Genomic DNA, 22,009 nt, shown 5'->3' on the forward strand with positions numbered 1-22,009 from the left:
ATACTCCGATCTACAACTGCTGAAATATAACAACTACTCCACTCCAGTATGCATCTCAGCCATCAAACAGTCTGGACTCCTGCGCAGGCCACGTTACATCCACAGAGGTTCCCGCAGAAAGTTTGTTTACACCGGGTCTTCTATTGCATCTTTCTGGTCAGCTGAGCGAAACGTCGCACTACAGTTACGTCATCAGAGCGCTGTTACTGCCTGGTCTAGTGCCCTTGGAAACACTGCGAGGCACACTGAGTGGGTCAGAAAACCAGGAGCGGATCACAGCCTGCTCAGACCCGTGCAGAAAATCGCAAACTCTTCACACATTAAAATAGAGCTTTTAAATACACAATCCTTGACAGGAAAAGCAAGCTTTATACACAATCACATCTTGGAAAATCGGACGGATTTCATGTGCCTCACTGAAACTTGGCATAAGCCAGAGGCTTATTATGCCATAAACGAAGCCTGTCCCTCTGCTTACACCTACCTGCAGAAAGCTCGCAGCACTGGACGTGGTGGTGGTCTTGTGATAATACACCAAACTAAATTCAAACTGTCCGCTCTGTCATTACCTGAATTTTCTTCATTTGAATGCTTAGCTTTCAAATGCAAACCTCCTTTTCCGATGACAATATTACTTATCTACCGCCCACCCAAACCAAACTCAGCCTTTGTCGAGGAGATGCACGATCTAATCACAACAATTGGTTCCACATCTACAAACCTTTTAATACTTGGAGATATGAATATTCACGTTGACTCCCCCTCTTGTCGCTCAGCTGCTGAATTTTTACAATTACTAGACTGCTTGAATCTTACACAGCATGTTGATGTCCCAACACACACCAGAGGGCATACTCTTGATCTGGTCATCACTGATTCTGCTTCCATTAATAACCTGCAAGTGCATGATCTTGGCTTATCTGACCATAAGTTCATTTCGGTGGAAATGCCATTTTTGCCTCCTCACTCCAAGCCTAAACGCCAAATATGCTTTCGTAACATTAAAAACATTGACCCAGACACCTTGACCCTGGATCTCTACCATCTCTCCTCTGCAAATCTTTCATCAGCCAGTGAATCAGTCGCGTTTTACAATAATTCACTTTGCAGACTTCTGGATCTTCATGCCCCCATCAAGACCAAAACAGTATCCTTCGTACGCTCAGCCCCATGGTACACCTTGGAGCTGCGGAAAATGAAGGCACTTGGCCGTATCCTTGAGCGTCGTTTCAAAACATCTGCATTAACTGTACATAGATTAGCCTATAGAGATCACCAACAAGCCTACTCCAAGTCACTTCAAGATGCACGGTCACAGTACTTTTCGGACATCATCAACAACAGTCCTGGAAACTCCAAGCAGCTCTTCTCTACAATAAACCATCTCCTTAAACCTCAGACTAAAACTCACACAGAAAACACAGAGGAACGCTGCAATAACTTTATCACTTTCTTCAGAACAAAAATTGACTCCATCCGATCGCATCTCTCCGGTTCCTCTGCACTACCTGCCCATTCTGTCAGTTTACAGTCTGGTTTCTTCCACTCTCTTCATTGCTTCTCTGAAGTTTCTCAACTTGAAATTGAGGGAATCATTAAAAAAATGAAATCATCTTCCTGTGCCCTGGACCCCTTTCCCACTATCCTGATAAAATCAAATCTCTCTGCCATTAGTCCCCTCATCACAAAAACAATAAACCACTCCCTCCAGTCTGGCCATGTTCCTTCCCCCCTCAAAATTGCGGCTATCACCCCACTTCTTAAAAAACCCAGTTTGGACCCGGAAAACCTTGCCAACTTCAGGCCCATATCCAAACTTCCATTCCTTTCCAAAGTATTGGAAAAAGCAGTTGCTGCTCAGCTCCAGGACCATCTTCAACGTCACAACATGTATGATAAGTTTCAGTCAGGCTTCCGGTCCGCCCACAGCACAGAAACAGCTCTGGTCAGAGTCACGAATGACCTTCTGATGGCAGCCGATGCTGGCTCCCCCTCAATTCTTATCCTCCTTGACCTCACAGCAGCTTTTGACACTGTCGACCACAACATTCTTCTCGACCGCCTCCATAGTGATATAGGACTATCAAATTCTGCTTTGGACTGGTTCACATCCTACTTATCTGGAAGGACCGAGTACGTCAGTTTGGGTGCAGCTAAATCTCACCCACATGCTGTCACATGTGGTGTTCCTCAAGGGTCAGTACTTGGTCCAATTCTCTTTATTCTCTATATGCTCCCCCTTGGCCGCATCATTAGCCAGCATGGTATCTCCTTCCATTGCTACGCTGATGATACACAACTTTACCTCAAAATAAATCCAACCCCCCACCTCCCGGCTGCTCTGCCTTCATCATCTTCCACACCACCACTACTGACCTCCTGCCTGGAGGAGATAAAGGCCTGGATGAGTCAGAACTTCCTTCAGTTAAATTATTCCAAAACTGAGGCAATTCTTGTCGGCACTCCTCAGCAGGTTCAGTCGTCCCTAATAACCTCTATCACTTTTTCTGGAAAAGTCATCCCTCTCTCATCTACAGTAACCAACCTCGGTGTAAAACTTGACTCTCACCTCACATTTGACAACCATGTCAAACATCTGTGCAAATCATCCTTTTTCCACCTTAGGAATATTGCCAAACTCCGTCCCACACTCACCCTTTCTGACGCCACAAAACTTGTCCATGCCTTTGTCTCCTCCAGGCTGGACTATTGTAACGCACTTCTGTATGGGATCTCTAGCAAGAGTCTGCAGAAACTCCAACACATACAGAACAGTGCTGCTAGGATCCTAATGAGAGTGCGTAAATACGAACACATAACCCCCATCCTTCAAGCACTTCACTGGCTCCCCATCTCCGCCAGGATCCAATACAAAATCACTCTCCTCACCCACCAATGCATCCATGGAAATGCTCCACCCTACCTCAAGGAACTTCTCACCCAGCAAACATCAACCAGAAACCTCCGTTCACAAAATGGCAATCGTCTCCGTCCTCCCAGAACCAAGCTCCGGACCATGGGAGACCGTGCTTTCTCCTCTGTTGCCCCGAGACTGTGGAACTCATTGCCAGACCACCTGAGGGTTCCACAGGCAGTTGACCACTTTAAAAAAGACTTAAAAACTTTTTTATTTAAAAATAGCTACAATTATTGTGAAACTGAACTGTTTTATATTTAATGTTTTCTTATCCTTGCCCCTGTTTTTACTTCTGAAATATGTTTGATGTAGCACTTTGGGATTTGTTCGCAAATGAAAAGTGCATTATAAATAAAATTTATTATTATTATTATTACTATATTAAGCAATTATAGACCAATCTCAAATCTTCCTTTCATTGGCAAGATCATTGAAAAAGTTGTTTTCAATCAGCTGAACAAATTATTAAGCTCAAACGGATACTTTGACAATTTTCAATCTGGTTTCCGATCGCATCACAGCACAGAGACAGCGCTCATAAAGATAATTAACGATATTCGCTTAAATACGGATACAGGCAAATTATCAGTGTTGGTACTACTCGACCTCAGTGCCGCTTTTGACACTGTCGATCACAACATACTTCTTGACAGGCTGGAAAACTGGGTGGGGCTTTCTGGGATAGTCCTAAAATGGTTCAGGTCATACTTAGAAGCGAGAGGTTATTATGTGAGTATAGGAGACCATAAGTCTGAGTGGACATCCATGACATGCAGAGTCCCTCAAGGCTCAATTCTTGCGCCACTCCTATTCAACCTGTACATGCTTCCAATGAGCCAAATAATGAGAAAGAACCAAATCTCTTACCACAGCTATGCAGATGACACACACACACACACACCACACACACACACACACACACACACACACTTACCACAGCTATGCAGACGACACACAGATCTACTTAGCCCTATCGCCAAACGATTACAGCCCCATTGACTCCCTGTTCCAATGCATTGATGAAGTAAACAGCTGGATGTGCCAAAACTTTCTTCAGTTAAACAAAGACAAAACTGAAGTCATTGCGTTTGGAAACAAAGATGAAGTTCTCAAGGTGAACGCATACCTTCACTCTAGAGGTCAAACAACTAAAAATCAAGTCAGGAATCTTGGTGTGTCTCTAGAGTCAGACCTTAGCTTCAGTAGTCATGTCAAAGCAATAACTAAATCAGCATACTATCATCTGAAAAATATTGCAAGAATTAGAGGCTTTGTTTCCAGTCAAGACTTAGAGAAAATTGTGCATGCTTTCATCACCAGCAGGGTGGATTATTGTAATGGACTCCTTACTGGCCTTCCTAAAAAGACCATAAGACAGTTGCAGCTCGTACAGAACGCTGCCGCCAGGATCCTGAGCAGAACCAGAAAATATGAACACATCACACCAGTCCTCAGGTCTTTACACTGGCTCCCAGTCACATTTAGGAATGATTTTAAAGTATTATTACTGGTATATAAATCATTTAATGGCCTAGGTCCTCAATACATTGCAGATATGCTCACTGAATATAAACCCAACAGATCACTCAGATCATTAGGATCACATCAACTAGAAATACCAAGGGTTCACTCAAAGCAAGGAGAGTCCGCTTTTAGCTATTATGCCAGCCGCAGCTGGAACCAGCTTCCAGAAGAGATCAGGTGTGCTCCTACAGTATCACATTCAAATCCAGACTCAAAACACATCTGTTTAGCTTTGCATTTACTGAATGAGCACTGTTCAAGTTCAAGTTCAAGTTACTTTATTTATACCCGAAGGTAGATTTTGTTTGCAGTAGAGTCACACACCATCACCTTTCACACATCATCACATTACCACACACCATCAAAAAGTTCTTATCGGTCAAAATAAAATAATACATAAACATACGTAAAAATTTGTATGTAAGATACAAGTAAAAAGGATTTAAATACATAGGTACGATTTGTTTATAAATAGACGCGTATAAAACTAGAGGAGAATAAGTACATACATATTGTATATTACAAAAACAGATTGAACAATTGTGCAAAATATAGCTATAACTTATTCCTCAGTGTAATGGCTGCAGGAACAAAACTATTCTTGTACCTTTTTGTTTTACACCTGGGGATCATAAACCTACGCCCAGAGGGTAGAAGCTGGAACTCTGTGTGCAGTGAATGAGAATTGTCGTATAGAATTGAAGTAGTTATGCGCTGTACCTGTTTTGTGTATAAGGTCTCCACGTTAGGCTGTTGCTCACCAATCAGCCTGCTAGACCACTTTACTATTTGGTTGAGTGAGTTTTTATTTTTCAAAGTGAGATTCCCAAACCAGGCTGCTAGTGCAAACGATAGAACTGACTCAATAAAAGCGTGATAAAATAGGGTCATGATAGATTTATCAACCTGGAATTTACTCAATTTCCTCAAACAAGACAGGCGCTGATGCCCTCTTTTACATACCACTTCACAGTTAGTTCCAAATGTGAGTTTGGAGTCTATTATCATCCCCAGGTATTTATATGAAGACACATTCAACAGTTTGACCATTGATTGATGTAATTTCTTGTGTATAGTTTTTCTTTTTCCTAAAATCAATGAGCATGTCATTTGTTTTAACTACATTTAGTTGAAGGTAAGACGCCTCACACCATTCAACAAAATCATCGATGACTGGACCGTGACCTGTTTCCCTATCTTGGAGCAGGCTGACAATTACTGAGTCATCTGCATATTTAATTATAGTCCTGTTTTCCCACCTGCTCTGGCACATATTTGTGTACAGGATAAAAAGCAAAGGTGAGAGTACACATCCTTGTGGAGAGCCTGTTGATGAACAGACTTTCTCAGAAAAATTGCCATTCACTCTCACTCTTTGCGTCCTGTTGGTTAAAAAATTGAGGATCCAACCTACCAGGTTATTGCTCAAATCAAACTGTTCTAGCAGCCTTGTGGTTAAAATATGAGGTTGAATTGTATTAAAAGCTGAGGAAAAGTCAATAAATAAAAGTCTGGCATGTGAGCCATTGTTATCCAAATGCTTAAAAAGAGAATTAAGTAAAGTGACTGTGGCATCTTCCACCCCCCTACGGGGTCTGTACGCAAATTGCAGAGGGTCAAGTAAATGTTCCGTTTTTCTCAATATTTCAGATCTCAACAATTTTTCAAATACTTTCATCACTACTGATGTGAGTGCCACTGGTCTAAAATCATTAAGGGTTTTAGTGGTGTTTGATTTAGGAACAGGGATAACCACAGTATCCTTCCAGACCTCAGGTACTAATTGTGCCTCTAAAGACTTGCTAAAAATTTGATGGAAAGGAGCACTCAATTGCTTTGCACAGGTTTTGAGTATGCGCCCACAGATGTTATCTGGACCATAGCTTTTGTTTACTCTTATAGAGCGGAATGCTTTTTGCACTTCTGTTTGCGTTATATTAAAATGTTGAGCGTCTACAAGCTGTTTACTCAAAGTGTCAATCTCATTGCTAAAATCGAAAATATTAAAACGATTATAAAATTGAATAAGAGCACTGGCCAGCTCAGTATCTGAACTGAAACCATTCAGCGTGACTGGGCTGCTGCTCTTTAGATTCTGGAGGCCTGCTATGGTTTTCATACTGTCCCAGGCTGACCCAAGGTTGTTTGTTGCCATCTTATTCTCCAGTTTATATTTATAGTCTCGTTTAGCTTTGAGAATTCCTATTTTTAGATCCTTTTTTGCTATTTGTAGTTCAACAGTGTCACCCCCCTTAAAACATGATATTTTTTTCTGTAAGCTATCTTTAACAGTTTTAGTTATCCAAGGTTTGTTGTTAGGGTAGATTTTCACCTGTTTACATGGAACAATCATGTCTCTACAAAAAGCAATATATGAGCATGTCACATCAGTCCATTCATTAAGTTCATCCCCACAGGACTTTTGAAACATTTCCCAGTCTGTGCAATCAAAGCAATCTTGTAAGCATAATACGGATTCATCAGTCCAATCCTTAATTACTTTCATTTGAGCTTTATGTCTTTTTAGGACAGTTTTGTATGTTGGCAGCAAGTGCACACAGTTATGATCCGCTGAACCCAGCGGCGGTAAGGGCAGTGATTTGTAGGCGTCTTTTATAGATCCATAGCAGAGGTCCAGAGTTTTATCCCGTCTGGTAGGACAGGAAACATACTGATAAAAATGTGTCAGTGTTTTCTTAAGACATACGTGATTAAAATCACCTAATATGAAATTTGGCGCCTCGGGTGAGAGTGATTGCATTTTCTGCACGGTTTCAAAGATGGTATTAGAAGCCGCCGCAGCGTTCGCCCTTGGGTGAATATAGACTGTCGTAATAAAAAGTTGTGGAAATTCACGGGGTAGGTAGAAAGGTCGTAGCGAGACTGATAAAAGTTCAACATCTGATGTACAGATACGTTCTCTTACAGTCACAGAGGTGCAGTATCGTTTATTGAAGTATAAACATACCCCGCCACCTTGAGATTTCCCCGTTACCTCTCTCTCTCGATCAAGTCGATACGGTGCCCCAAATCCATCAAGTGATAAATCGGTGTCCTGATCACACTCCGTCAGCCAGGTCTCTGTGAAAGCCAGGACACAACACTCCCTGAAGTCCTTCAGAAAGCTGACGTTTCCCTGGAGCTCGTCCATTTTATTCCTCAGGGACTGGACGTTCCCGAGGATCATGGAGGGTAGAGGAATACGAGAAATCAGCTGTTTTCGGAAGCGTTTCCTGATGCCTCCCCGCTTGCCTCGCTTTCTCTTTGCCGCTGTTTTCCCCCCTGGGTCTTTTAGGATACAATCAGGCAATTGTGACATGATGTCTGTCCCGCACGTTATCCCACAGTTCAGTTGCAGCAGTGTTGTTCTGGTGTACTGTAGCCTTCCATGGCTAACAGCTCCTTTGACAAAGTCGGAGATAAATAACCCAAAGAAGAGCGTCCAGAGGGCAGAAATGATTCTAATATCCATTTTGCATACACGCGTAGGCTACATAAACGACGCAATAGAAATGGGAACAAGATCGTAAGAACTTTACCATAAAAATAGGTAAGGAAAAACACAAACACGAGAACTCTAAAACTTCCACGACAAACTTTCACTCACTCTCACTCTCACTGCTGGTCGCAGCGTGCGCATGCGCCCGTATGACACCCCCTGGATCAACTGGATCAACTGGATCCAACTGTGCCACTGTGCGTCCGACTGTTTGCACTGTATTTTATTTTATTTTTTATTCTAAACTGTTTTAATTATTCTTATTTCTTTTGATTATTTAAATTTATTCTATGTAAAGCACTTTGAATTACCATTGTGTATGAAATGTGCTATATAAGTAAACTTGCCTTGCCTTGCCTTACGGCCATACCACTTTGAGAACGCCCGATCTCGTCTGATCTCGGAAGCTAAGCAGGGTCGGGCCTGGTTAGTACTTGGATGGGAGACCGCCTGGGAATACCAGGTGCTGTAAGCCTTTTTGGTTTACTTTGATAATGTTTTAACCTTTTCAAGAGGCCGTTTTCGGCAACAGATTTCGCTTACGGCCATACCACTTTGAGGGCGCTAGAGTGTAGCTGGTGTCAGGAAGTGTTTGGCTGCAGTGGGTGAGGGAGGCTCACCATTTTGCTTTTTCTATTTTTGCTTTGTTTAATACAGTTTTTTGTTTATTTTTTGTTTTATTTTTTGTTTTAAACGTGTAGCAACATTGACTATGACATCTGGTCAAATTAGTGAATCGTGATTCTCGCAAACACTTCATTCGTTGTGTGACCAGACGAGAGCGTTGTCTCTTTCGTCCATTCCAACACACACACACACACACACACAAAGAGACACGTAACGTGACACCCCCACATTCCTCACACCAAGACACCCACATGTCTTCACACAAAGAAAAGGACTGCTACCATAGTCACTCTTAAATGTAATAAATATATTCCTTTTTGTGTTAAGATGTGTTCATAAACCATAGGAAAGCATATATATGTCCTAGTGTAACATTAATCGAACTTTAAATGTCTATACTAATGCATAATAATCAAACGTTGTATTCCTGTAACCATAACCGGATGTGTTTGATACCATTTTAAATCTTGAGACCTAACGGAGTTGAATCTCGATAATAGACTGCAATGATATGATTATTACTATGTGAATCCTTTTCAGTCGTAGAAATGACTAAGCCCAAATCTCTGTCATAAATCTACACAGCCGGGGGTCTTCTCGACAAGACAAAGAGAGTTTCTTGCTTTCGAAACACTGAAGGTTATTGACTACTCGCGCCAAACGAAGGCGGGACCCATACAGGCTCCTCCTCATTCTTCTGCTCTTCCTGCCTTCATCGTCTGCTCATCATGTGAAGTCTCCGATCCTGAACTCCTCCAGGAGTTTGCGTCTTCTTTTATTTTCTTTATCTCAGTCTTTTGTTTCATTTTCAAATTCTACTTTGTTCGCTTCTACCTAAGAGTGAAACGAACTTACCCTGAATTATTCCTTCGGCAACTCCACAACAAGAGACCTTCGAATCTCCCGCGGACACGAGCGCGCGCACTCTGCTCCGAGGAGGCCACACGCAGGCTGTACTCAGCCACACTCACACAAAGAACTGTGCAAGTATCAACTCTAACGAGTTTTAATGTTTTAAGGTTCGATGCATTTTGATGGCTCTCAAGGTTTCTGTGATGTTGTTGTTCCATGGTCAACTCTGATCATTTTCTCTCTCACCTTAAAACCTCAGCGCGTGCTCCGGCGCGCGCCCCTCCTCAGAGCATTCTTTCTCTCTCTCTCCAACTCTCCCTCTCTCATTTTGTTATCCGTTTATCTTATTGTTCACCTGTATGTACATAGACATATAACCGTGTATCTTGTGTAGTACTTAGTCTATATTCTGTAGTTTTGAATTTATTAAAACCATATATTATATGACTGTTTTTGTGTAAATGTGCATAATTACAAGTCAATGAGATAGATCAAAGAGCTACCCGCGCTCATTATTTACTACATTAAGTAGTTTCAATTTTATAAACACCGGAAAATTAATGTTCCCGGCTGGAAGTTAATGTTTCTCGGAGTTTATGAGGAGGGATGGCTTTACTGAGAGGTTGATGGGTGATCTTTGATGGTTTTTGCGGGATAAACACCTATTTGATCATTACATGAATTTCCCTTAAAGGTTATCTCATAATCGAAATTAAATAAGATTATTGATATATGAATTGATATGATTATTGATATATGAATGAGGAATTATAAGACGTTGTGATCGATTATTCATATATTCATATAATCTATACATTTTCAATTTCGATAATTTAATGTAACTGTAATATGCAAAATATTAATCATATTCATGATTAGTTATTAAAATTCCCTATGGATCATTTGAGTTAATTCATACGGACCCAGAGTCCGAGGCATTTACCCTACAAACACTTCCCAGCAGCCTAGGCTGTCTGGGGAGTTTTCTTTTTTCTTTTTTTTATACAAAATGGACGGATTACATGGTAAAGACATGGATATGGCAGGAGGATCAAGTCGGATACAAGACCCTAGCATGGATAAAGGATTACGAGAAAGAAAAGACAAAAACAGAACAGAAAGGACGCGGATTTACGCAAAGGAAGCAACTATAACGGTGGATTTAGCAGAGGTGCCGGACGGAAAAGCAGAGGATGTTATCAAAGTTTTAACGGAGCAGCTGGGACTTGATCAAATATTGGCAGTACGACCTAAACAGAATAAAGAATATGAAGTGACTTTAGCTACAGAAGAAACACGTGATGAACTATTAAACGGACTAGAAATTAAAGGAAAGATGTGAGAAGTCAAGAAACTAAAGGACAGAGTGTTTGTGGTTTCAATGATGCATCTGCCGGCCTACCTAGATGACGCCATTATTGTGGACATGCTGGAGGGGTGGGGAGTACTCCCCATCTCGCAAATAAGAAGGAGAGTCTACCCGGGCACAGACATTGAAGATGGAACGCGCTTTGTGAAAGTAAAATTCCCTAACGAAGTGGCCTCGCTACCATATAGTGCACGGTTTGAGACAGCGGAAGGAACTCAGTACTTCAGGATTATTCACAGCAGGCAGGTTAAAACCTGTCGGCTGTGTTTGAGTCCGGAGCACATCATCAAAGACTGTCCGAACTTTACGTGCTTCAAATGCGAGGAACAGGGCCACTTCGCGAGGGACTGCAAAGCTGTCAAGTGCCCAGACTGTTTTAAAGTTTTAAATAAGTGTGAATGTTGGATGGGAGGAGGAGAAGAGGAGACACAACAGGAACACGAGGAGGGAAGGCAGATGCAGAATGAAACTAATGAAACGAAGGAATCAAGTGAGTCAGAAGAACAGCAGAAGGAAGAAGTGGAAGGAGAGGAGATCGAAGAAGAGCCGGAAGAGGACAATGAACAGGAGATTGGAGGTGAGGAGGAGGAGATGGAGCACGAGAGAAGGACACAAATGGACACATCAACAAAGACAATGGAACCGTTAAACAAAAGGGGATATGAAAGGAGTAAAAGGTTGAAAAAAGACAGAGAAAAAGAAAAAGAAAATGGACTAGAGGGCAAAAGAAAGGACACGGAATTAAAGGTAGGGTAGGTCAGAATTGTCTAAAAAAAACTTTTATTCAAATTTGTTTAAACTGTCTTTATATACCAATGCATAATTAAAATGCAAGTACTCTGAAATAGAGAGTAAAAAAAAAACGAGTGACTCTAGTGTATTTAATCTTCAATAAACACAGCTCATTAATTCCATTCACTCCCACCTAAAAACGGGTGCGCGACTGCGCGCACGTGGGCGGAGCCAGTAATAGCGGCGGTAGTCATGGCGACGGAGAGTGACAGTCGCGCAAGCCAATCCTGTGATTCGTCCCGAATGGAAATAATGAGCTGTGTTTAATGAAGATTAAACGGTCTAGAGTCACTCGATTTTTATACTCTTTTTATCAGAGTACTTACATTTTAATTATGCATTGATATATATAGAAAGTTTAATCAAATTTGGTAAAAAGTTTTTATATAAATCCTACCTACCCTACCTTTAACTGGAGTGACAAGAAGAAGAACGCAGAAGGTAACACCCAATTTAGAAAATGCCAAAAGATTTATAATAAAAGAAATCAAATGTACGAACAGATTTGAGGTTTTAAAATGTATCGAAGAAGAAGAAGAAGAAGAAGAAGAAGAAGAAGAATTGTGAAATGATGTCTTTTAAACTCTTAGAAATTTCATTTATGGTTTTGAATTTGGTGATTTTTAATGCAAGAGGTCTACTGAACAGGGAAAAATTTGAAAGAGTAAAAGAGTTGTGTAAAGAAGATGTTATTGTATTACAGGAAACAAATTGGAAAGATGAAATTATGGAAGATTTAAAAAAGAGGTGGGGTGGATAAATATATTTTAATAATGGGGATGGAAGAAGAGGAGTTGCTATTTTAGTAAGAAAGGAGAAGGATATTGAGGTTAAAGAAATATATGATGATGGAAAAGGAAAATGTATTGCTGTTGAAATAAGATATGAAGATAGAACATTTACTTTGATTAATGTACATGCACCTACTGAAGAAAAAGAAAAGAAGAACTATTTTAGTGCTTTAAGAGATTTAATGGAAAGTTTGGGAGACCGTAATGATGGTGGGAGATTTTAATACAGTTTTTAATAAAATAGACATGGCAGATGGAATGGTTTTTAAAACAGATATGGGGAGAAAAGAACTTAAAATGCTGATGGAAGAAAAAAGCTTAATTGATGTGTGGAGAGAGAAAAATGAAAGAAAAAGAGAATTTTCTCGAAAACAACTAGTTATGAATTTCTTATGTCAAACTAAAATTGACTATGTTTTAAGCACAAGAAGTTTAGAATATTTTATTGGGGATATATTTTACAAAGAAAACTCTTTGAGCGATCATAAGATGATTGTAATGAAAATGGATTTTAAAACAGAGGATAAAGGGCCTGGAGTTTGGATTTTAAATACAGAGATTTTAAAGAGCGAAAGTTATAGATTAGGGATCGAAAAATTAATAGAAGAAGAAAGAGAGGATGGGATGTACTTAGAAGATAAAAGAATATGGTGGGAAAATGTAAAATATGAAATAAAGAAATATTCAATAAAATACAGCAAATTGGTTCAGAGAGTTAAAAAAGCTAAATAAAAAGATATAAGGAAACGTTAAAAGAAGAGTTAAACAAGAGGGAAGTAAATATACAAAACGTAATAGTTATGGAAGAAAATCGAAAGAAAATGGAGGAGAGTAAATGTAAAGGTGCGAGTTTGAGAAGTAAAGCAAAATATATGGTTGAAGGAGAGAAATGTACAAAGTTTTTCTTTGACTTAGAAAGAAGAAGGGGAAGGTCACAAACAATTAAAGGAATACAAAGGGAAGATGGAGAGATAGTGGAAACAAATGAGGAGATATTAAAAGCAATAAAAGCATATTATGAAAAGCTATTTAAAGCAGAAGGAGTAAAAGATTAAGAAAAACTAGAATTATTGAAACAAATAAAGACAAAAGTAGGAGAGGATGACAAAAAAAGAGTGTGAGCAAAAGATAAGGGAAGAAGAGATAAAAAGAGCAATAAGTGAACTGAATAAAAGGAAAAGTCCAGGCATTGATGGTTTAGGGAATTAATTTTACATAACTTTTAAGGATTTTTTAACTGGTATTTTCAAATAAGTCTATGAAGAGATTTTTAAGAAAGAGGAAATTAACCAGAGAATGGGGATGGGATTAATTAAGCTGATATATAAAAGAAAAGGAGAAAAAGTAGACCTAAATGCTGAATACAGATTTGAAAATTTTAACAAAAGTTTTAGCCAACAGATTGAAAGAGGTGATGCCAACCATAATCAAAACAAATCAAGTGTATGGAGTGAAAGGGAAGGATATTTGCACTAAATGAATGGTTAATGTCATGGTGTAATGAAGAGAAACTGCTCTTTGTAAATAATTGGAATCTGTTTTGGGAGCGACCTAGGCTCTACCGTGCTGATGGCCATGGCCGCATTAACAACAGGGCAAGGCGGGGCTAAAGCCACGGGCCCGAGCAAGGAGGGGGCCCGTGATTGGCCGTGGAGCAGATTGACTATCCATCGGATTCGGTAACGCTGATTGCCAAAGCCTCACCACGCCCCCCACAAATTAGCCCTGTTATTTAGTGATGCTTTACCATAAATTTCATGCATTATCATGGAATCATCACTATCAATCATTATTATTAAAGTAATTGACCATTCGCAAAGACCAGCCTTCTGTGTGTGATAAGCCAGGCTCTCGCTCTCACGAGTCACGCCACACATGTTCTCACGCAGTGAAAAATACATCGCGGGGCACAGACTAGTAGGCTACGCGCTGACAGACGAGAGACCAGCTTACTTTTGACATGAAACAAAGTCTCAACTTTCAAATATTGTCATTTAAGTAATTTAAACAATACCGTTTTTCAAGTTCAAGTCCAAAGACGTTAACTTTCTACTGACTGCTTTGCTGCCGGACTAAATTTCGGATTCGGCGTTATGATTGGTCAGATCGCCTGTCCATCAAACCCCCGTGGGCGGCAGGGTGAATTGAAACGTCACGTTTGAATTTGGTATATCAAATGCATTTATTCTAAAAGTGTATGATGGAAATTTGTGTTTTTTATGTGCTTTTTTATACTAAGAAGAATAACAATTTGGAATGTAACAATTCCAAATGACAATTCCAAATGACAATTTGGAATGTAAAGAACAACATATTAGGCTATAGTTATCTGTTATATTGGGAAAATACCATATACATAAAAAGAAGTGGGCTCAAAGTAAACCAAATTTTCCACATTTTATAAATGACTTTACATTATATGTACATCTTTCGGAACAAACTAAAAACAACAAAGAAATGAAAACATGTAATGCTTTGAAAGCACTGGATTTTATGTAAAATGTATTCTTTCTTTTTTTCCCACTAGAAGCTAATGTTAATGTGACATTGTGAATTTGTAATACCGCTTGTTACAACATTCCTTCTTATGTTCATTCAAGCCCTTGTCTGTTCTAGAAAGGATGCAGCAAAGATATTTAATGCTAATGTATGAGACATCGGCCTACGCTGAGTTTCATTCATTTATGAGGTGCGCGCTAGTTAACAATGAAAGTGAAAGTGAACGCGGCGCGCGGCTCCTCCATCTCACGGTTATTATATTGTCTGCTATATATTTACCTTGTATTTGTTAAATACATGCAAATGGTTGATGAAACATTTATTAAAATAAGATACAATTGAATTTATACAAAACGAAATTCACTTTAAAGAAAGGCTTTTAACAATGCAATGCAAGTAAACGCGGCGCGCTAGCGCCTCAATGTCACGGTTATTATATTGTCTGCTATATTTGCTTTTTATTTATTAAATACATGCAATTGGTTGATTAAATATTTATTAAAATTAAGATACAATTTATACAAAACGAAATTCACTTTAAAGAAATGCTTTCTACAAAGCAAAACTTAATGAAATGGTAAAAACATGTCTGACGATTTACAAAAACAAAACTAATCTGCACTTTAATGTTAAAAGACGTAAATGTTAATAATTTGGTATACAGTCATGAGAGACTTTCATTTTAATTATTTTATTGCTGTATTTTATTTACATCTAATCAAATAGAGGATTTTACAAAAAAAATATGTGCATTTTATATGCTGGAATATGCAGAAATATAAGTTAACAGAAAAAGGACTTTGTTTATTTTGTTAAAATATGGTGGAATGTGCAGAAATTGGTTAAATGTTCAACAATTTTCTTCAAGTCTGAGACTGTTGCATTTAATAAAATTTTTGGTTGATGCAATGTGCATAAAGTTAAAATATTGAAACTAATAAAACAAGTTTTAAAAAAAGAGAATGTTTAATTTGATTAAATTTTAGGGGGCCTCCAATAGCTCATAGCCCCGGGGCCCAGTGAGCTCTTAATGCGGCCCTGCTGATGGCTGCGCTGAATCGGAGCGGCTGTTCTGTCGGACAACATCTCAAAGACGTTACACACCATATGACTAGTAAGTCAAAGTCCAAATCACATTCTTTGCTGTCCCAAATTAATTGATATAAGTACCAGTGTAGAACACTTTATAGAAACTGTGTCTATTCCTCGTTTAGTGAGGCCAAACAATAAATATACTGCAGGATCTAAGAAAAATCTAATTGTGATTAAACCAGAAAATCTCAATATTAGTGAACAAAAACAATTTCTAAAGCTAGGTCTTCTAAACATTAGATCGCTTACACCTAAGGCGGTTATTGTAAATGAAATGGTCTCTGATAATAGCTTCGATGTACTCTGCCTTACTGAAACCTGGCTTAAACCAAATGATTATTTCGGTCTTAATGAGTCCACTCCACCAGGATACGGTTATAAGCATGAGCCCCGTCTGATTGGTCGTGGCGGCGGTGTTGCAACAATCTATAGAGATATTCTTAATGTTACTCAGAAAACAGGTCACAGGTATAATTCGTTTGAAGTACTTGTATTAAATGTTACGCTCCCAGATGTAAGAAAGAAATCCCTATTATCTCTAGCCTTGGCTACCGTATATAGACCGCCAGGGCCCTACGCTGATTTCCTAAAAGAGTTTGCAGATTTTCTCTCAGATCTATTAGTCAATGTCGATAAGGCAATAATTGTTGGAGATTTCAACATACACGTTGATAACACAAATGATGCGTTAGGGGCTGCGTTTACAGATTTATTAAACTCCTTTGGGGTCAAGCAAAACGTTAGTGGTCCCACTCATCGTCTTAATCATACTCTAGATTTAATTATATCATATGGAACTGATCCAACCGATATAGATATTATACCGCAAAGTGATGATGTCACTGATCATTACATGGTAACTTGCATACTACGTACGGCTGAAATGTGTCATGTTGCGCCGCGTTATCGACCAGGTAGAACAATCCTTCCAACTACTATATATAGATTCTTGAATAGCTTACCTGATCTGTCTCAGCTCCTCAGTGAACCCAAACAAACAGATGAGCTAGAGGAAATGACTAGCAGTATGAGCACCATTTTCTCTAGTACATTAGAAACTGTTGCACCAATTAGATTAAAAAAGGTTAGAGAGAAAACTAAAGCACCATGGTACAACAGTGCTACGCATGTTATCAAGAGAGAAACTCGTAACTTAGAGCGCAAATGGAAACAAACTAATTTAGAGGTCTTTAGAATCGCGTGGAAAGACAGTACACTGTAAAAAGTAATACCTAGATCTAACTTATAAAAAATGAGGCAAGTGGCTGCATTGGATGTTTTAGGTTGAGTCAATTTGCAGCCTTTTTTAAGTATATTGAACACAGTAACATTACTTAATATGAATGCAATAAAATCAAGTTGAGTTAACTAATAATACTAGTATTACTCAGTTAGATAAACCTACTTTTCTTGGTACAGGTAATGTATTTATGAGTTGCTACAAGTAACCTCTACTCATTTTAATTAGGTTTTATGAATTTAGTCAAATTAACCTAATCATATGTGAATAAACATTTTAATTGAGTCCTGGCTATAACCTCAGAAAATAAATCTAAATGTCTATTCTAAGCACTGAATCCCTTTAGAATTTGTCAATAACAATTACAAATTCAATTGAAGAAGAAAAAGATGATGATAAGATAGATTGAAGACAATAACATTTATTTAATGTCAACCAGTGTCACTTTTAGTACAAAACAGCAAATAAATGTGCCCGCACATTTTATAATATAAAACAAACACTGTATAAGTGCATTGAAATATCAAAACTGCTCAATCTGCAATGTTTGGATAAAGTTAAATGTGAGCCATAAAATCACATTGTATCACAATGGAACTGCAATGTCAAACATTATTACAGTATTTCTCTATTTTGAACAAAAATAACCATGGAAATTATATTACCTGACCAACTTGTACCTGTCAATTGAGTCTTAAAGGAACATGCTTTAAGGTAAAAATCGCATGGGGTCCAATCCCACAAAAAGCCTCTGATCTCAAAAGTATACACCAATTTTGAGGGATACTTGAGGTCGAGAGCATAGGTATGTCCAAACAGGAGGCAGCATGCTTTCAACAGGTTTGACACATCTCTGACCACGCGCTGTCCTTCTATGATAATACCAATCGTGTCGGGATGATGGCACATGTAAATTTGCAGTGGGCAACTGCCAAGCTCAGCATGCACCTCTGTTTCAGCACGATTCTATTGGAGGAGATAAAAAAAAGAATCAATAGTTTGGTCAGACAAACAGGTAATGAGATGAATATAGCTGACAGGTAGAAGACACAAAGTTAAAATTGTACTTTTGTTGCTTAAGGTGGTGGATACTAGACTGATACTGTGACTAGAGCATGTGACCAGAGTGAAGTCTACCATGACAATGCCATTGAGTGTGGGTACTAAACTATCATGATCTACTGTAGCATGAGTGTTGTCTTATTCTGGTTCAAAGGATGCATTACAATAAAACAATGCAATTGTCCTTGCCTATCCCATTACTCATCATATTACTGTTTATTAAAGGGATACTCCACTTTTTTTGGAAGTAGGCTCATTTTACAACTCCCCCAGAGTTAAACAGTTGAGTTTTACCGTTTTCGAATCCATTCAGCCGAACTCCGGGTCTGACGGTACCAGTTTTAACATAGCTTAGCATAGATCATTGATTCTGATGAGTCCAGTAGCATTTCTTTCAAAATGACCAACGAGTTTCAATATTTTTCCTATTTAAAACTTGACTCTTCTATAGTTAAACCGTCTACTAAGATCGACGGAAAATGAAAAGTTGCGATTTTCCAAGCCTATATGGCTAGGAACTACTCTCATTCCGGCGTAAGAATCAAGGAACTGTGCGGCCGTACCATGGGTGATATGACGTACAATGATATGACGAAGCACCTGAAAATAGTCCCCAGCTCGGTAACTTCCAACATGACCGGGACTAAGTTTGTGTAGTTTTTAGGCGGCAAACTAGGTTTCCAAATAATTACGGTTCGGGATCAGCACCAAAGTAAATGTAATCTAAATTGTCTCTCACAAATGTCTCCATGCTACAAGGCACGCTCTTGTGCAAGCAGGTCGTCACGTTGGTTTGTTGACGGCAAGTGCTTCGTCATATCATTACGCTGCTGCACCCATGGTACGGGTGACAGAACACGTCAAAAAAAGACGTCATAACTTTCATTCTTGCTCTTCAGTGGACGTCTCTTCAACATACGACTTTTGTGACAAAGATGTTGAAAAGATGTCTTTTAGACATACCTGTGCTCAGTGAGACAGACAGACAGACAAATAGACAAGTAGCTTTAAGCCCAATACATACGTGGTGGACACTGATAAGGTCTTCCTGTCTCTCCCCCATGTACTCAATCAGGCATCTCAGGACCACTTCTCTCCTTTTCTCTATTGTCCAGGATGACTCGAAATTTTACAGCTGCCTCCATTTTGATGATGTAGCCTTAAAAAGATGACAAAACAACATATTTTTACATTCAGTCTGGCATTGTTTAGCTAGCATTCTTGCAATATGTAATTTTTTGTATTAAAATGTCAACAAAAAACAGTTATATACTTTGAGCCACATTTAATTGACTTTTTCTCCAATTTAATTTTTATGATACACATTTTAAAGCCTGGTAGTTTTTAGTCCTACAATATATTTAACTAGATTAAGGATTTTAGTCATCACATGTCAGGATCTTAAATGGTCACCGAAAAACAGTTGAGTAAATGTTAGTGGCAACTGACAGCTTACCAAACTGCCTCAGAGAAAGACTGACTGATAATAAACTGCTCTATTTGGTGATTTTTACTGTTTGTTGTGGGGAGGAGACAGAAAAGGTGATCATATCTGCCTTCTATTGGTGGTTGGTACATAAAAACGTAGAAAGAATTTTACCTATGTGTTACTTACCTGTGAATAGTTATAGCTGTATTTGTATAAATTCTGAAGTTTTTCTTACCTGGATGTGAAGCTTGAAGACCCCAGGTAACAAACACGCTTGGGTATCTAAAGACCAGGAAAATGTTTGTTAGAATAAGATTGAAAATCAGTGGTAAATGTAACTTATTTAAGAAATGGGTTAGAAATTGTTTTGTTTTTTTCAACCAAAACTCTGTCATTAATTGACAATGCAGCATTAAAAAAAACGTGGATCAAATATCTAAAATCAGACAGATTAATAAGCATACATCTCTACAGTTTAATCTGTGTATCTGCTTTACTAATGCAAAAGTATAACGTTACTAACAGAATCTCTGACACACGGCTAACGTTACCTTGTTTTGCCGGCTGTCCATAAAACACCATCTTACTTTCCCTTATTTGCCCGCACAACTATTGCCTGAAGGCTCGAAATTGCGACCGTTTCGATCGCATATGATCCCAAAATTTAATGTGCAATCTAGGGCATTTGTGCAAATAATTATTACCTACGTCAGCCTTTTTTTAAAAACAAATGTTGTTACAGTGGCGATGATGTTAGCAGGTGCTGCTAGAAACGTGCATTAAAACACATAACTAGGCATGACTACAGCACTTTTTTTTTAATTTAATTTAAAATGTATAAAATGTAATTGTATATTAACACGGTCTCAACCGCTGTTGTCTGTCGATCGGCTGTGCAGCCATCTTAGCTTGCCATGTGTGCAGGATAGCTAGCTACAGTACAATTTGCAAACCTATAACCTCAGCTCCCTAATGGAGTAACGTTAACGTTAAGCGATTTCGCGTGACTTTACATCACCAGTCATTCGGCTAAATTTGCTCAACTTACCGTGTTATACAGTCCAATACAGATTCGCTGCAGCGAACAAACCGTTGAGGTGCCGAGGAAGATAGTGCATCTGCCTGGGAAAGTCCGCGCCAATCATCTTCGTATTCTTCAAAGTGCGCGCCAATGAAAAAGGGATGCCAACTTATACAAAATGTAAAATATTTACGTTTTATGAACGCACCAGCCACATCGACAGCTGCTCAAATAAATTGTGTATGTCAACTCACTTTTATAACATTTATTGTACACAACAACCACATACAAATCACTACCTAAATAAATTGCATTGGTTTTATTTTAAATATATTGTTATATAAAAACTACTATATTTTAAGTCAAGAGGAAGTATTTTGATACTTTTTTTTATAAAACTAATAAAATGAACTAGATTACAACTATTTAAAGTATATAAAACCAACTTTGTGGGTGTAGCACTTTTTACAGTGTATGTCACGTTATAAAAAGGCTCTAAAAGCAGCCAGGGCTGAGCATCTCCGCAAACTAATAGAAAATAACCAAAACAATCCAAGGTTTTTATTTAACACTGTGGCTAGATTAACAAATAAACAGACATCACCTGACCAAAATATTCCGTTACATTTTAGTAGTAATGATTTCATGAATTTCTTCACTGAGAAAATAGAAAGCATCAGAAACACAATTGTAAATGTACAATCTTTGACAGCGTCTTATGATTCAGCCTCAATTATCGCCCCTCAACAACAACTACAGCGCTTTACAACTATAGGACAGGAAGAGCTAAATAAACTTATCACTGCATCTAAACCAACAACATGTTTATTAGATCCAATACCCACTAAACTACTGAAAGAAGTGTTACCTGTAGTGGAAGAGCCTCTTCTCAATATTATTAACTCGTCTCTATCTTTAGGACATGTTCCAAAAACATTCAAGCTGGCAGTTATAAAACCTCTTATTAAGAAACCACAATTAGATCCAAATAACCTAGCAAACTACAGACCCATTTCAAATCTTCCATTTATGTCTAAAATACTAGAAAAAGTTGTGTCCGCTCAATTGTGCTCTTTCTTGCAAGAAAACGATATCTATGAAAAGTTTCAGTCTGGATTCAGGCCACATCATAGCACAGAAACTGCGCTCGTTAAAATTACAAATGATTTACTTTTAGCTTCTGACCAAGGGTGTATCTCAATACTAGTTTTACTCGATCTTAGTGCTGCGTTCGACACTATAGATCATAAAATACTCTTAGATCGACTTCAAAATTACACTGGTGTTCAGGGACA

The 22,009-nt window shown here is 38.6% G+C and overlaps 1 long non-coding RNA gene across 1 annotated transcript; it reads right to left on the reverse strand.

Moving 5' to 3' along the window:
- Nucleotides 1–17,609: 17,609 nt before the first annotated feature.
- On the reverse strand, nucleotides 17,610–21,017 carry LOC306991947. Its single transcript, XR_013796195.1, has 3 exons — nucleotides 19,929–21,017; nucleotides 19,289–19,423; nucleotides 17,610–18,168 (listed from the first exon to the last, which is right to left on the reverse strand). It is a non-coding gene; the product is annotated as an uncharacterized lncRNA (long non-coding RNA).
- Nucleotides 21,018–22,009: the final 992 nt, after the last annotated feature.

Source organism: Phoxinus phoxinus (genome assembly GCF_949152265.1).
Source record: "Phoxinus phoxinus genome assembly, chromosome: 23".
Taxonomy (NCBI): Eukaryota; Metazoa; Chordata; class Actinopteri; order Cypriniformes; family Leuciscidae; genus Phoxinus; species Phoxinus phoxinus.